The 19,014-nt window shown below is 32.9% G+C and overlaps 1 protein-coding gene across 1 annotated transcript in view; it reads right to left on the reverse strand.

Annotated features, from left to right (window-relative positions):
• The window catches only part of LOC143228088 (RYamide receptor-like), a 59,535-nt gene extending 52,873 nt beyond the window's left edge, over positions 1–6,662 (reverse strand). Inside the window, exon 1 of the mRNA XM_076459417.1 lies at positions 6,437–6,662. The gene's annotated coding sequence lies outside the window, so the exon portion shown is untranslated. The remainder of the gene's footprint in view (positions 1–6,436) is intronic.
• Between the last annotated feature and the right edge of the window lie 12,352 nt (positions 6,663–19,014).

Here is a 19,014-nt window from a genome sequence, read left to right on the forward strand (position 1 = left end):
ATGGTAATTAGAAAATAAACAATACCAGAAGTAATGTTCAAACTTTCTTTTATAAACAAAAATGTTTATTAGTTTTTGCGTATATCATTAGTATAACTGTTAAATAAAAATAATTTGATCATATAACAATTGTGTAAAGTCCATAAATAGATTTTATTAAAAGGACTTTGTCTCTTTTAGATAAAATGGAACACGAGCTATAAAAGATCTTATCTCAACCAAAGCATTTTGATACTTATTTTGAATTTATATATATTTACGTTTTATATTAATACTTAGAATAAACAAATAAGAGAAATGCAAGTAAAATCTTATATAAAATTCACCTGCTATGCATTATTCACTTTGTTATCCAGTTGATAACATTAATTACTTAGGCCTTTTTTGTTACAGTTTCATGAAACTTAGTTTCTTCTATAGTGTTTCAAAAGTTGGTATTCACTGAAACATCATGTGTGATTTTATTCACTTGGAGTAAATGAAGGTTGAAATTTTGTGTTGCTTTAAGGTGAAATTTGTGTGTTATTATTGTGTATTATGTTTTTATTTTTATGTAAAGCTTTATTATTTTTTTCTGAAGTAATTTGTTTTCAATGTTTTTTATACCTGCTGTAGCTTTTGAAATTGATTCATCAATTTTCCTAGCATTTGCAGCAAGTAGATTTTCGTGTGAGCGTGAGCAATTTGTAATGTTGTGATCGTTGCCACAGGCAACACACGTCTCGGGCGAGATTCAAACACTGTAGCTGCTACATAGCCCTACCATTGATAAATGAAGCAATAAGTACCACGAAATATATAGCACACCATTTTCTTCTACGTTATATATCTTTGTTTTGCATCAGTGTATGTTGTTTATGAGCGGTCGGTGGTGAGTTTTATATGATTTGTAGATGATATTTGCCTTCTTATATTTAACCTTATTTATTACTAAGTATGATATATTTTGTTCTCTCAGGATATCGTTTGTATCCTGGAAGTAAGTACTGAAATTGACCTCTCTAATGATTAAAATGTTAACATTTCCTTGAGGTCAAATTTCACTCAAAACTACACGAGAGCTATTTGCACTAGCCGTTCTTAATTCAGAGGTAAAACACTAAAGGAAAGAGAGCTAGTAATCATCACCCACCGCCAACTCTGAGACTACTCTTTTACTAATGTATAGTGGGATTGATCGTCTTATTATGATTACTTCACAGCTGAAAAGGCGAGCATTTTGGTGTGATGGGAATTCGAGCTCGGGACCCTGAAGTTGCGAGTTAAGCGCCCTAACAATTTTGTCATTGCAAGCATTTTTTTTTACTACAAGATAGATAAACTAAATGTCTAAGATGCATCTGGTTTCTATTGCTGTTCATCCGACAATCACTCTGGGATAAAAGATTGCAGTTTGACAATCATTACACATTTACCGTCTTAATGCTTCGAATGAAAGTTCAACATGGTCGCCAATAAAACACGTAAACCTGATGTCTAATGATTGTGACATTTATTTACGCACTTAGTAATGGTTCCTTTGCACATGATGTTTAATTGGTGCGCTGCGACTCATAATAATGGAAGGAGAAGGCCCACACTCATATATTTATACATATATCATTACTTTTAAAGCCCAGCACTGCCAGGTACCTTCTGTATACAAATATTTGTGTCTATATACATTTATGTTAAACTCAATCATAACATATAAATTGTTTAACTTAATTTTAAGCTAACTGAAGTCTTTGTAACAGAAATGTGTTACGATTGACTGTTCTTGCCTAAAAATCATCTTTTTAATTCTATACACTAATCAAACAAATGACGGTTTTATTAGTAATACTATATTGTAGTCTTAAAACCGTCCAGGTGAAAAGCTGTGTTAAAAAGGGCTATTTTTATTCTTTTTGAGAAAAAAGATGAGAAAGTATACATCCTTTCACTGTGTTATAGAGTCCAGTCGTATCTTCCACTTTCTAACCATGTAATTAATTACATTAAAAGCTGTCTTTTCGTATTTTCTTTGTAACATAAACAGCCAATAATAAATGTTCTGTGCTGAGTAAATCGAAGAAAAATAAACCCTGAACTACATTAAGTTCACCAGAACAAAGACTAAAGCAGTCTTAACTATAGGTTACCTCATTTCGTCTTGTTAACTGGACCGTTAAGATATGTCATAAGCACTTTATGAGGTAAAAGGAGCTTAAAAATTGTTTTTTTCTCCTGTGATAAGATAACTTTTAGCCATTAAATAGTCGCTATATATTCGGTTCATCCCCATCTTTATTTCTTGTATTTTTAGCGTTGTTTAATGGTTTAATTTATACTTACGTCTATAAGATAATCATACAAATATTGCGATCCTCAGTGACACACTGGTATGTCTGCGGACTCACAAAGCTAAAATGGGGTTTCGATAGCCCCTTATGTAGCTTTGTTCTTAAGTTTAAACAAAGAAATACAAAGTTTGCAACATTCAATTTTTTTCAGAAACACAACCTCATTAACATGAAATCAAAGGTACATTTACAAACTGACAACTGGAATATTTTAGTTAGTTTTAGTCTTTTGCAAAAAATATCAGTTGAATATTTCGAGTTGTGAACCCTGTAGACATGCGTAGTTTACAAACTTTAAGTAGTTGCAGTAAAGATTTTATCTTTATGCATTGCAGCCACGTGGAAGGTTTCATAAGAATCGAAACCCTTTACTTCAATTTTTTAAAAAAAGCGTGTTGAAACGTATTTTGCATCGTTTGGAAACACTTAAATATTACATAAAAATAACAACAAAAACTGATAAGTGAAAGTGGCTGTTCATATAACATTTGATATGAAAAACTTTCATTTTATGGAATCCTGACAAATACACTTTGTTACTCACCAGCTTCAATAATGTTGTTTAGAGGTGTTGAGATTAAATGATATGTGTACTATTCCCGCAGGAATGCGCTTCGCATTTTGAAAGAGTGACTCTCAACTCCAACTTTCCGGTCAGATAAGAGCAGCTCAAGAGTTGGCGGTGGGTGTATTGACTAGCTGCCGTTTCTCTAGCCTATGAGTTTAAAATTAAGGACAGCTATGCTCAATTAGCCTTTCAGTAGTTTTGCATGACAAACTTAAATGAAATAAGCACATCAGATATATATATACGTGTTGATGTATTCAACGAAATTCAATAGAATTACTTACTACAGTTGAATACTTTAAAAAATGAGTGAACCTTTAAAAAATCCTCTTTGTGTTCATTAGTATATTTCAAGACTTATGACTTGTCATGAAGACAATCCGCTATCATCATCTGAAGGCATTTTGTAACACGTAGCAAAGAATTTATGATGAGCATCATCTGAATGATGGTGTCGGGTTTTTATCCCAGACTCTATATAACAGATAGCAAGAGATTCTTTACAAACAACATCGGAAAAATAGTGTTCAGGTGGAATATCTCCAGTACAGTGTAATTAATATCTAGCAAAATATATCCACCATCATCACAATCGGAAGAATATTTTAGGTTATTATCTCCAGTTTCCTGTGACGTGTAACCTAAATTCGTGACTATAGTAAACAGAAGAAAAATTTTTAGATGTATTATTCCTTTTATCATGTGGCGTGTAATAGCGAATTGTTCACAATCGTTAACACAATGAGAATATTTTAGGTATATTGTCCCTGATTCCTGTAACGTGTAACAATATATTGTTGAAAATTGTCAACAGAAGAAGAAGGCCGGTATGATCATGTGGTTAAAGCGCTCCATTCGTAATATGAAGGTCGCAGTTTCGAATTCCCGTCACACCAAACAAGCTCGCCCTTTCAGCCGTGGTGGCATTATAATGTGACGGTCAATCCTATTATTCGCTGGCAAAAGAATATCCTAAAAGTTGCCGGTGGGTGGTAATGACTAGCTCTCTTATCTCTAGTCTTTAATAATGGGCGTGACCATAGCATAACAATGCTCCCAAGGCTGAAAGAGTTAGCGTGTTTGGTGTCACGAGATTCGAATTCGCAACCCTCAACTTACGAGTCGAGTGCCCTAATCACCTGGCCATGTCAGACCGCATGAAGGATGAAAAACCCTCAAAAGGACTAAACAGTAAAACAATAAAATCACAAGTTAACAGCTGTGTTACAACTATCTTCATACACCAGTTATTTGGTTTAAAATTCTTATTAGTGCACAATTCATTTGCATGAAAAGTAAATAATTCAGTTGTTATAACACTGATTTGGCTCAATAGTATTTAGTACATTATTCAATGTTATTGGTTTTATTTCTTTGTAGTTTAGCACAAAAATACACAATGGGCTAACTGTACTCTACCCATCACGGGTATCGGAACCCGAATTCTCGCCTCAAAGCTCCTCAGACAAATTGTTGTGCCACAGAGAGACACAATATTTGTATGATTATGTATTGTGCTTGTGTCGGAATGTAATCTAGATGGATGCTTCAATTCTTGTGTGTATGTGTATAAATATATGTTTTGTTATTTCACGGTTTTATAGAATTCCACTATTTCTCTTCCGCCTATTTCACTTGACACACAGACATGTATACATATATATCAACGTCGATTACGTTATTTCAGTTTACTTTATTTAGTGTTTTGTTTATAAATATATAAGAAATTGCCATTTACAGGCTAAATAGCGACCTATATGATACATAGGTTTAAGATTCAGTCATAGCCGTTTCCTATTATTAGACCAAAGTCAATAACACTTTGCACAGAAAAACAGGACTAAGTGTCACTTTCATAACTCGAAAATCATGCGATCCACAGCCTAGTAAGCTAATCAATAGATCCTATCTGGCTCAAGTAAATGTGAAAGTTTTTTTTGCTTGTTTATAAATAAAAATCACTTTCTTTGAATCGTTTCGTCATATTAAGACCACTCGTTGATGCTAGTGAAAAATCTATGACTCTGAACTTGGAGACCTCTGTTTGTCGTAGTTTTATCGAAAGTGTCTTTCGTTATAAAGAAAAGAAAATTTCACTACTTAAAGTTGTCAAACTATAATGTTTCTATTCCAACAGAATTGTTTTGTTCAGAATTAAGAACAATTTCTGGTATCAGAAAATAAATACTGTATGTTTTTAGCGAAATTGATTGAGTGATTATTTGAAATTGAGCACAAAGCTATAAAAAGAGCTATCTGGGCTCTGCTCATCACGGGTATCGAAACCCGGTTCTTGGTAGTATAAGTCCGCAGGCATACCACTGTGCCACTGGGGGCGTTTTTGGTTTTTGAATTTCGGGCTATCTGCTCTAGCTGTACCCCAATTTTGGAGTGTAAGGCTAGAAGTAAGGCAGCTAGTCATCACCACCCACCGCTAACTCCTGGGCGATCTTTTACCGAAGAATAGTGGGATTGACCGTCTCATTATAAAGCCCATACGATTGAAATGGTAAGCATGTTTGGTGTGATGGGGATTCGAATTGCGACCATCAAATTACGAGTCGAGTGCTATAACCACCTTTCCATGCCGGACCCAGGGGCGTTCTTAGGGAGACTGAGAACAATAAACAGTTGTGACTAAAGCGCAGAATTTGAGTAAATAAATTTAAAAACCAAAAATATATAAATTAGAAGCTTGAGAATGTACATAACAAAATACGTATCAGTAAAATTAATATATATTCCTACAGTTTGGTATGGTTTGTTTTGAATTTCGCGCGAAACTACACAAGAGCTATTTGTGCTAGCCTTCCCTAAATTAGCAGTGTAAGACTAGAAGGAAGCCAGCTAGTCAGCACCATCCACCGCCTTTTACTAACGAATAGTGGGATTGATCGTACCATCATAACGCCCCTACGGCTGAAAGGGCGAGCATGTTTGGTGTGATGGGAATTCAAACACGCGACCCTCGAATTACGAGTCGAGTGCTTCAACCACCTGGCCATGCCGGGCCATAGTCTTACAGAGAGCCGAGTTTCTGTCGTAAACCCCAAGCGTTTCATATTTTAGTATAGAATAAATATATTAATCAAAATCAATTACTTCTTATTTTTTCAAAGCAGTTTCGTCATATTGACGTGTTTATAGCTAGTCACTTTTCGTATTCCATATAAGATAAATATTGTAGAGATAAACTGATGTTGAACATAACATTAAACTTCAAATGGCCGATTTCCCGCAATTTACAACGTTGTATGTAATGCATTTCAAGTGGATTTATTCTATTTTGCATAACTAATGCTGTTCTCATAAAAGTTGCAGCTTTAACTATGACCAGTCTACGGAGAAGTTTCGTATCAGTATTATTAATTGATATTATATATAGAAAGATCAAAACAGAGAATAAATATTTGAAACTCAGTCATTTTCGATTACAATAACATTGTAAAACGAATACAACAATTGCTACCGACTATTCCACCAACTTCTAAACTTTACAGAGAAATGAAAAGTTTGTAAATAATTTTGATGGTTTGTTGCTTACCCAAGGAATTGCAAGGACGATTTGGAGACCACGCAACTTGACAACCTGGCAAATAACTTAAAATGTAAAACGAACTAGCTTGTTAAAACTATATATATGTAAATATTTAGTCTTGAAGAATCAATACATAAAATTGAAATATATAACATATATATATATATGTATATACACATAAAAATTAGGAGCTTTTCTTTAACCGCTCTCTCGTTTGGAGGCTTACAGCGGTCGCTCGAGCCACGTAGTGTTAGTCTACGAAATCCACCGACCTGTGAACAGCTATAATGTAAAGGCAGATTCAGCTGCGCATGTCTATCTGTACTGAAGGATGGAAAGATAAAACAACTGCAAGAAAGTTATCCCAATGTCAAGTATGATCGTTACGATAAAATCATGGAGTTAAGTGAAAATACGTGGGTTAATAAATAGCATATGAGATAATTCTTCGCTATTTGATTTTCATTTCAAAATGTAAATCGTTTTAACAACCTTTATTTACATCCAATATCGGAGTAATTAATATTTTAATCTCGTTTTTATTTATTTAATGACTCAGTGTAACTAATTAGTAGGCGTTATCATTGTCCCGCGTAGCGTTACTTCTGCTGGCGTAATAAATTTCCAAGATCCTATTTTCAATAGTTCCACCAAAAGGCATTACTATAGTGACTTGGTTTTGTTTACTTGTAAAAGGATACGACCAATTTTGATCAGTAAATAAGCTAAAACGCACGCTATAGTTACGAAGTTTAATGAAAATATATTAACTTAAATATTTTATATAACTATTTTGCCTTCAATAAAACTTAACGTTTAAAAAATGGAATATGGTGTATGTAGTGTCTTTGTGTTGCTATGTCATAGCTTGCAAAGGTTCGGCGTGAAATAGTTGATCTGGTAAGAAAAAGGAATTTACGTTCTCATTAGCTCAAAGCTGATATTCTGTAAACAGTAAACAGATAATTCGTGATAACTGTCAACAGAAGAAGAATCTTCTTGGTGGCTAATTGGTTATTCGACAGAGCTTATATCGCCTGCTTCTACATATGTTTAAGTAGGAACGATCTTAATGAGAAATAACCCCAATGTTTCCGCTTGTACGTACGTTTGAATACGAACGATTTTAATGAAAAATAACCCAAGTATTTCTGCTTTTACATATGTTTGAATACAAACGATCTTGATGAAAAATAACCCTAGTATTCCTCACACTAAAAACGTACAGACCCATATCACACACTTACAAAATTAAATGATTGAAAAATCCAGTATTACAAAATGATTGCATCAAAAAATTATATAATTTTATATATAATTATATATAGATTATAATAGATGTGAAAATTGTATACAGAAACCAGCAATTCTTCCGACTACGTTTTTTGAACTTGTGCATGTTTAGTAGTAGCCTTCGACTTAAGTGTTGACTAATACTTAAACGAAACACTACTGGTGTCTCTGTCGTTTAGATAATTAATCGCGCACGCGAAAGAAAAAACAATGTTCGATTTTTTTTCTTCAAAGAAGATCAAAATCAAAATTGAAGGTGAATTAGTAAGTCCACATAGTCAGAGTTAAAGGTAAGTTAATGGATCAGCAGGTCCTGGAAAAAGACAATTGACAGAGCTTAAGAGTGTGATATGACTAGGTTTTTCGGCCATAAGTTGAATGTGGTTTGTATTTAGACGCTTGCTTTTTATTAATATGTAATATCATAAAAAGATATTCATATACACTGCTTGAGTTTTTTACAGTACTTTTCACTACAGATGAAATAAATGTTATTTAAATTGTTAATGAATCAAAATGTTTTACACCATTCAATTGACGTTTATCGTAAGAAAAAACAAAACAAAATGTATTCAAGGCTGAAATAACTTTGAAAGAAGTATAAACTTTAGTTTCTGCACCGAGAACGAATCGTAACTAGTACAATATGGCTACATGTTATGTGTTTGAAGAAACTACAACAAATATATCTTATTGTCAAGTCTATGTTTCCTATTATCCTTTTACGCCAACGGTATCCAATGGCGCGATACCTTTACAAAAAATCATTATTATATTTTATATTTCCTTTGTATGAAAATGTTAGTTGAGCCATGGCATTTTTAATCGCTAGCACATACAATCTTTTTTTCGTTACTGTTCGACAAGAAATTAATTTAATATATATTTTTTATTTTTAGAAAACCATAACCACTGTTCATCTGTGATCTGTAGAAAGTTTCAATCTGATTTGATAATAATTGGATCAGAAATATTTTTATGATGCTCATTATTAGATGTTTGTTACAACCCACAAAGAGTAACGTAAATAGCCTATCCGTTTGTTCTTATCTCCAGAACTTCAATATCTTCAAAGGGTTGTTTCTTACATCAACAGACTATTTGTTCAAATCTTGTTAGTAAATCAGCAACAGCTTCTCATAGCTTTTTCTTAGACATGACCACATATTTAGTTACTAAACAAATTGAAATAAAAAAGAGGAATAAAAACCAAAAGAGTCAGAGAGGAATAGTTTAAACTGTTCCAACAGCTAACAGCTATGTCATAAACACGTAGTTTTGATGTTTCTCAAAATGAAGGTACATCAAAATATAGTGTGTATTATACATACGATAAATATATTTGAATAAGAAAATGTGTACATAAAAAAGCAACAGATTCAAGTAACATATAGTCATAACCGTCTTGTAAAAAAGGATATAACATTGAACTAACTTTTAGTTGGTCACAAAATACTTTTTCCGTATAAATAAATACAGTTCCCTGTAGAAAAAAGAATAATATACTTTCTACATTAATATATCTACTTTTGAATATCAAACCTTTTACTTAAATGCTGTCATAATTCGTATAAAAGTGTAGAGCTATCAACAAAGCTGTTCATAAAGGTGTAGATTTTTAAAATGAGGAAAAGAGTTTGGTAAGAACTATAACTTTACTAAGCCTTTCAACCTACGTAAAAAAATATTAAAAAACACTTGTTGGATTTCTTCAACGCAAGGCAGTTTAATGCACACAACAATACAAACAGAACGAGAAGTAATAGCAATTGAGTAACGCATGCATTTTTAAATGATATTTAACTCAAGTGTCACAGCGATTAAAATTTGCTCTGACTGTAAGATGTTTGTTAGAAAATAATAATAAATATAGCAAGACTGTGGTTAAACATCAGTAATGCCCACAATTAAAAAGGAAGAAAAACGTCTCTTAAGCATGATTGTTTTGTTTTGAATTGATTTCAAAGCTACTCGAGGGCTATCTGCGCTAGCCGTCCCTAATTTAGCAGTGTAAGACTAGAGGAAAGGCAGCTAGTCATCACCACCCACAACCAACTCTTGGGCTGCTCTTTTACCAACTAATAGTGAGATTGACCGTCACATTATAACGCCTCCACGGCTAAAAGGGCGAGCATGTTTTGTGCCACCGGGATTCGAACCTGCGACCTTCGGATTACGAGTCGAACGCCTTAACACGCTTGACCAGGCCGGGCCCATGTAAGCATGATAGCTGCAGCAAAGTGACCAGAAATTTGTTTAGGTTTTCTTCATATTTTGTAATTAAAGTTTATTGTTTCTTAAGGAGAGTTTACGATCATTTGATAAATGCACCATCGTATCAGAGCACGTGAGCTGGTACAAAAGGAAAATTACTTCTGAAAAAAGAGATTTTGAAAACGTTTCTCAGAAGAAAAGAAAGTGAACTGAAAAGAAAAAAAATTATTACTTCTTTAATGAGGAACAAAATAAAGTATGTTTTAGTGTAATATCAGTTCATGGTAAACAGGAGTGTTGTGACCCTAGTAAACAGTTTGGATATTGTTACTGCTAAGCCTCTGGAAGTAATCTCTAGTAATCAGAAGCAAGGGTGTATGTGTAGGTAAATATGGTCCTAAAAGTGCGACTTTACAAAGAGACAACCAACTGAAAGTCTTTTTTTTTTTAAATATTGTTTCTAAGATTATTATGTAAAGTATAATTACCGTACAAATTGCACGTGTTTAAGAGTATTTTCATACCTATTGTATATGTAATATCCGTATGTCATTAACGAGTAACACTTTTCTAAACAATCTTCTTAAGTTATAACTATGAGTAGGTTAAGAATTGCGCAGATAGCCCTCGGATGGCTTTGCGCGAAATTATAAAAAAAAAAAGGTTAAAGATAAACCAAATAAGTTACTGATTTTAGTTGACGTTTCTAACTAAATCTCAGTTGTTGCAAGCAATGTGTTGGAATGTGTCATAAATTTGCTCATATAACTGAGTCACAAAATCTAAATCAACACAATTACGGCTGCAGCTATGATATACAATTTGAGAAATCATTCACTGCCTAGAAACATAATTTTTCTTTTATGGTGTGCTTTTTCTGCACAGCATCACACGCAAATTGAAAATAATAATAAACAAAAACGCCGCCGTAGAAAATGAAAAGTAAAACGATTTTGTAAGTTTTTATATGATTCACGAATGCGCGCATAATTCCTAATTATAAAAAAAATGTGTTAAAATTATTTTATATTCAAGATATGTGACTTCAACATATAGATTGTCCATTTAGGTCTGGTTTTGAATTTCGCACAAAACTACACGAGGGATATCTGCGCTAGCCGTCCCTAATTTGGCAGTGTAAGACTAAAGGAAAGGCAGCTAGTCATCACTACCTACTGCTAACTATTGGGGTACTCATTTACTAACGAATAGTTGGATTCACCGTAACATTATAACTCCCCCACCGCTGAAAGAGAGAACATGTTTCATTAACATCGTTATTAAAATAAATAAATAACAGTAATTCCGTCCCACATTCTAAAGCCTGAAATTTTTGCTTAAGAGTTTTCATTCTATTTAAGGTCTGACATGGTTTGATGATCAGGGCACTCAGTTCTTATTCAACTGACAGGGTGAAAATGAGCATAATGAAGAAAGATTTTGCACTGAACCTTTAATCAGTATCTTTTAATATCCTTCATATCGCTTAATTGGTACTTCGCAATCTGTATCAAGAAATCTAAAAAGAATATTAATCTACAAGTTTAACAGAAATTCCAAATGTATACTGAAAGGACTTAATAAAAAAACTGTAAAATTTTATTATCAATTTATATTTTTGAAAAGTACTAAGTTAGGGAATCATCAAAGATTAATAACTATTGAAAGACAAACGACTATTTAGTATTTAAACAAAGAAAACTGAGGAAAATAACTTATATAGAACAAACAAAATTTAGATTTTTAGAATAATCCTCTACTTTCAAGAAACACTGATCTTATATTCTCTTGTTTTCAAGGATCATTTATAATTGGCCTCTCTTTTACCAAGAGTCATTGATTAACAAAGGTTCTATTTTTAAGATGTATTTATTACCTAATCTAAGCTTTCAAACTTCATTATTTAGGAATCCATGTTTTCAAGTCCATTAATTACTGACTCACCTACTACTTTCAAGAGTTATTGCTTATTGAAGGATCTATTTTCAAGAGTTATTGATTATCGATCTTCTATTTTCAGGGGTTATTGATTACGTATATGTTTCATTGTTATAATTAATCTAAGAATTTATTGTTGAAACCACATACACATTTATCCAACTCAATAATATGTTTGCTTGAAGACATCATTTTAAACTGTCCTGAAATATAAAGTTCGTGAGAATTTATTTTAGTTAACTTTGTCTCTCTTCGTTCCTTTTGAGTATTGTTCCGTATTTTGTCATACTTAGCAATTATCATTCTTTATTTGTTATCCCTGGACAATATCGTTAACTTCTGCCATCCATGAAGAAGAATAATTAATTAGCATTTGTAAAATAAAATGTAATATCGTAAAGCGATGTTTAATACTTTTTTCCTCTAATACTAGATACGAGGGTTTGAACGACAAACGTGATTAGTGTATATCAGATTTGTATATATTTTTTCACCAGTTGCTAATGATGTGAAATATATAAAAATGTGTCTACTCTCCTTTGATCTGACTCACTAGCTAAATTAATCTCTTTCTCGAAGGAAGAAAACATCATCAGAAAGAATCAATAACTAACAGTATTGTTGCTCATTCTTTGAAAACGTGTAGCTGATAACGAACAAAGATTACAAATGGAATTAACTGTTTGTGAATTATCTGTTGACATCTTTCATTTTAGTCTTTCTATGAAGATTGGTTATTATCCGAAATAACACAAAGATTACACTTTTATCATATTTTTTCCTACCCAATTTCATAAAACATAAAAATAAAGCAATATGATTTGTTTTTTAATTCACAATAAGCGACATTATGGACGAACGAACCTTCACACTCCAAACTGGTTTGGTTGTTTGTTTAGTTACTCACAAAGTTATACGAAGATTATCTGCGTTAGCGGTCCCCAGCTTTGGTGTGACACAATAGAGTGGGGTAGATAGTGTACGCCACCCACCACCAACTCGTAACTGTTGTTGTCAGACCAAATATGGTATTGACTATCACTCCATGGTCCTAAAATGCGATGCATAATGTGTTTTTATGCGTGTTTATTTTTGTTTCTAAATCGGCGAGAACCGCTAACCACAGATCCTTGGATTCTCAGTCCGGCAGGATAACTCGGCGACATATTCAAAGCTGGACATTGATATCTCAGCTAATTGATTTAATGGTTTTTTTAGTGCATAACACTATAAAAATTACTGAAATTAATACAAGTATTCCAAATCTTTGCGAATAACTAAAAAGCTGTAAAAAGTGAAATTTATTTTATTCGTAAATGCTTTCTAACGAAGCACCTTTAAGGAACATGAGAATCCTTACTTTCATTATAAAACGTTGTCATTAAAAATCCTACTAAGATATCATTAAACCTGCACGTTTCATAAGAATGCTGGTTAATGAATAATTATCTGCAGGTTAAATGATTATCATCACTTCGAAGGTTAGAATTCATTTTTTAAACCAAAAACATATTAAATAAACATTTAACGTAAACAGTGTGTAATAGTTCAATCACATTAATTGGTCCGAATAACGAGCAAGTGGCATGAAATCTGCCGTTATATCTTTTATAAATGATTAAAGTTTAAACAATATTATGGGTGTGGTCTTATCATCTGCTCATAACTCAGCCCCAGAAGGGACATTTCTCTTATTTGACACTAACGAAAATAATGGAACTCCACCTATGATTATACATGTTCCTTATTATTAAAACAAAAACAAATAGTGCTTTCACAGGTATTTATGACAAGATAGGAGAACAAATTTAGTACGTTAACAAAGAAGCTAAGGATTTCCCTAGAATTATTATTGCTTTTTCTTGGTCGTTTTATTGCTTGAAACAATAGTATGTAATAAATTAATCTAGCTATCTAACTACCCATCCATCATCCATCTACCTATCCATGGTGGTTTATTTTTATTTTTCAGAGAGGAAGAATACAAATGTTTGGTGGAGAAATATTATTATATAGTAAAGCCTTTTCTATTTCGAATCCTCAGTTGTTGTTTTTAGCATCATTCAAAATATTAACATTAAGAAAATGATCCAACGTTCCCCAGGCCACGGTCAGGACCAAACCATAGTTCCTGAAATCTTAATAACTTTCAAATAATGTAGTGTACAATAGAAAAAGTTGTGAAAATGTGGAACTAGGAAAATTAAACTCATAACGTATTACTGGAGTTGCGCAGGGTTTCAGAAACTATGTTAAGAGATTTGTTTACTTGTACTCCAGAGGCAATTTGTAAATGGTGCTAGAATTCTATTAAAAATACATTTCAAAATGCGTAATATCGTATTAACAGCACGATATGGAACCAACAGGATACCTTCTGTATATAAAAAATTGTGTATATTTTACAATAATTTAATTTAAAGAAAACATTCATTCACCAAACTCAATTTTTTTTAGTAATTAATAGAAACTTAAAATTGAGACATTTTGGATTTTGGATTCACATTGAATAAATACATTGACATCACGGATGAGATCGAATCCCAGTCGCACCAAACATGCTCACCCTTTCAGCCGTGGGGGCCCTATAATGTGACGGTCAATTCCACTATTTGTTGGTAAAATAGAAGCCCAAGAGTTAGTGGTGAGTGGTGATGACTAGCTGCCTTTTTTCTAATTTTACACTGCTAAATTAGGCACGGCTAGCGCCGATAGCTCTCGAGTAGCTTTGCGCGAAATATAAAAACAAACAAACATTGTTTAAGCGTCGCAACACACTGGTAATCCAGTTTTGCTCGACATTAGTTAGTTATTTTTATATAAGTAGTTTTATATTTGGAGCTATGACTGGATGCTCATCATCAGCTATGCTCTTATCTGATAAATTGGTTTTTACCATAATCAGCATGCAGATTCAGGAGAAGTAAGAATCGGTGAGGAGCTATGAGTTTTAATTATTTTCTGTCAGAAAGTAGTTTGTCCTAAATATCACGATTGTTCTTGTTAGCAATGTTTTACCGTGTTCTGAGCTAATTTTTAGTCTCCATCATACACTCGATTACACGTGGGCTCAGTTTATCTAGACATTCCTGTAAGTCTGATAAAGTTTAAGGGTCATGTTACACATATTTCAAGGAGTATTAAATGATGCGAGCCTTGTTAAAAGTCAAGGACAGCCTACATGCAAGTAACGCATTGGGTATTAATCCATTTCATGCATTAGGGTTATCTTGACTCAGGACTGCCAACATACTGTTAAGGTTTATTGAACCTTCCTATTAAACTACTGTACTGTGGGTAAAAGATAGAGGTTTTTAAATTCTTCACATCAGCCATTTTCCATAATCCAGTCATTAAAAGAGAGAGGAGTTGCCTCTCTTATGGAAACACGAGTCATTTAAGCATGACAATGGATTTGTCAACGACTGCACTTTCTTCAGTGTCAGATTGTAAGGAAGACATCAATTGTAGGGAAACATGGAGCTACTAGACCAGTTGATAGCTACTTATGTGGCTCATGTATAACTGATAATGGTTAAAATCTATAACCTGTAATTTGTATGTCATTTTTTCCATCTGTTATCTGTCCGGTTCGGTAAGGTTTTAAACAAATACAGGCATGTGACTGATAAAAATGTCTTATATTTTCTCTCTAATGTTTGAAATTACTATATGACCCTTAAAGTAGTTCATCGTGAGATAATGATTCGTTGCATTATTATGTTGCAGCGGTTCCAATTGATGTCACTTCTTTGAGTAATGCCCGCTCTGTAGCCTGCATTATTCTTAAAGAATGCACTTTTGTCTTATTGTACTTTATCTAATCAAGTAGATTTCTTGTTGATTGTATTCAAACGACCTTTCAAGAAGCTAATATGACTTAATAAAAGTCATCAACTTATTCTCACCAATCTTTTTCTTATAATTATATATCTTAGTCAGATTCATGTTATGTCTGTTCATTCACATCATATAATACAACATTGCAAATATTCACCTGATTTACTTGTGTGTATTGCTATCCATTAAAGCTAACATTATTTTGTATAGCAACATTTCACCCATGTCTATTTACTACCCTTTCTTTGGACATGTCTTGGGCGGTTTCTGCTCCTAGACACACTTTAATTAATGGCACTTCCATCTCTAAATTGAGCCTACTATTTTATCATTTTTCCCTATTAATCATCTTGAGTGGACGTACTCAGCTTTTGATAATGTCACGCACCATCACTATCTTACCACACTATACGCTTAGTACACTCAAATTTTTATTTTTATAAAAACAATCGAATAGCATTTGAAGCGCCATCCTTCATTACAGTATTAACAATAAAATAGAGCTCTTTTATCCTGATATCCTTATCATCTTACACTTGTGGTTTAACTCTGATATCGTGAAAATATTTCTGTACATTTCTGCGGTTTTTTCAGCTTTTTGAACACTTTTATATTATTTTAATTTTGGTAATTTTTCTCCTCTCTTTGCAATTAACAATTATTGGTACAAAAATACTGATATGCCAAAGTAGTGGTTTCATTTACTGAAGATGGTAACCTATGAAAAAGTCATACACTAAATGTATTTGGAATTATCTACAACAAATATTCTATTAATGTGTCTCAGAACGGCTTATATGGGTATTAACACTTTTATTGATAAGCAGAAAACAACGTTTCGACCTTTCTAGGACATCTTAAGGTTAACAACGAGAGAGTTTGCCACTTACCCTTACTGGGCACATGTCTTAGGGAAGAAAGTATTGACAGGTACGGGATGTAGAGGGCGTTGCAGTTGGATGTTAGGTTATTAATTAGTATAGGTATAAAGGTGTTCCTTTATATTGGCTTAATTTTGGTTTTAATTGTTGTATAAGTAGGACTACTTTGATTTTGCTTTTGTTTATGCTTGTTGCCCTACTTACTATTTGCGTGTTTTCTATGGTTATGTTGTGTTTATTTGATTTGCAGTGTTCAAAAACGTGTGAACGCGTTTTTATGTGTGTGTGTGTGTGTGTGTCCTTGAATCTTGTTTCCAATTTTCGGTTTGTTTCTCCAATATAGAAGTCATGGGTGTTGTTGCATTGTATTTTATAAATTACGTTGGTGTTGTGTTTGTCAATGTAGTTTTTACATAGTATGGACTTTAGTTTTGTACCTGGTTTTTGAATAAATTTGGTGTTTACTGAAATGTTATGTTTTGCTATGAGTTTTTTCCAAATGTTGATTATTATTTTGCTGAAGTCAAGAACATATGGTGTGCAGCAATGTAAGGTATTGTTGTTTGTTGAATCTTGGGATTTATTGTTGTTGGTGAAGGTGTGTGCGTATAATTTTTTCCACGATTTTTTGAGGAAATTTGTTGATGATAACGAAGTGTTGTTTTATTTTGTTGATTTCATCATTAATTTTATCAGGTGAACATAGTTTTGTGGCTGTGTTTAATTGGTTTATTAATATGTTGAGTTTTTGTTTTGTTTCGTATGCTAAGTCCCAGGGAATATATAATCCAGTATGGGTGATTTTTCTTTGGATTTCTGTTTCGAATTCTGTATCGGTTCTAGCGATCTTGAGGTTAAGAAATGCTATTTGGTTAGTTTTTTAAAAATTTCGGATACAATTGACGTGATTGAAAGAATTAAGTATGTGTTCTGTATGCGTAAATCCAGCAATTGTGTCATCAACATGGCTGTACCAGTATAGTGGTGGGTGTAAGGTTGAATTGATCGCTTGAGATTCAATCTGTGTCATAAAAATGTTGGCTAGAACTGGTGACACGGGATTCCCCATACTTAGGCCATTTATTTGTAGGTGGTTTTGGTTATTGAAAATAAAGTTAGTTTTGGTGGTAGTGAATTCTATAAGAGTTGCTAATTGGTTGCTGGGGATGTGTATCAATGGGTTGGGGTCTTGGATATAAAGTTCTAAAGCTATCTTGCAGGCTTCAGTTGTTGGGACTTCTGTAAAGAGGAAGATTACATCAAAACTGGCCATTAAGGCTTTATGGTTTAGTTGATAAAGAATATATTTAAAGTTAAAAGAGTCTTTGCAAAAGGATCCGGCTGATGTTACATATTTAGAAAATGCCCACGCTATATATTTATCTAAGTTGTAGATAAATGATTCATAGGTCGATATTATGGGTCGTAGTTGACAATTTGATTTGTAAAGTTTGGGGATGTCGTACAGTTGTGGTGTGCGTGAGTCGGTCTTTCGTAGATAAGAATAAATGTTTTCTGAGATTGTGTTAGTTTCTCCATTTGTAGTAGTATATATTGTTAACTATTTTTCATGTGTTTTTGTTGAATTTGTGTTTATTAGTTTAAATTTCCTTGCATCTTATAAGATTTTGTTCATTTTTTGAATGTATTCACTTGTGTTCATTATAACTATTGCATTGCCTTTATCTGCTCTTAGTATTTTAATGTTGTTGTCTTGTTTTAAGTTGTTTATAGAATTAATATCTTTTTGTGTGAGGTTATTTTTAGTTTTCTTTCCTGTGAAAACGTTTCCTCCAAAAATCATGGACAACATTATATGCACACACCTAAACCGACAATAAAAAACTACAAAACTTTGCACTGCTGCATACCATATGTTTCCGAAGTCAGCGAAAACACAACAAATATTTGGAAAAAAATTAAAACACAACAGTCCAGTAAACACCACATTTATTCAAGTGCAAAACTAAAGTCCATATTTTGTAAAAACTACACTGACAAACGCAGCGCCAACATCATTTATAAAATACAATACAACAATTGCCACGACTTCTATATTGGAGAAACAAGCAGAAAAATAGAAACTAGATTCAAAGATCAAAAACACCTTCACTCGTTTTTGAGCACTGAAAATCAAATAAACACAACATAACCATAGAAAACACCCAGATAGCGAGTAGGGAAACAAATATAAACAAACGTAAAATCAAAAAAGCCTTACTTATACAGCAACTAAAACCAAATTTAAACCAATATAAAGGAAGACCTTTATACCTATACTATTCAATAATCTAACATTCAACTGCAACGTCTCCTACAGTCCGGTACCTGTTTTCATTCTTGTACTGAAGAAATGTGCCCGGCAACGGTCAGATGCAAACTCTCTCTTTGTTAATTTGAAGATGACCTAGAAAAGTC

This window comes from Tachypleus tridentatus, chromosome 10, assembly GCF_004210375.1.
Source record: "Tachypleus tridentatus isolate NWPU-2018 chromosome 10, ASM421037v1, whole genome shotgun sequence".
Taxonomy (NCBI): domain Eukaryota; kingdom Metazoa; phylum Arthropoda; class Merostomata; order Xiphosura; family Limulidae; genus Tachypleus; species Tachypleus tridentatus.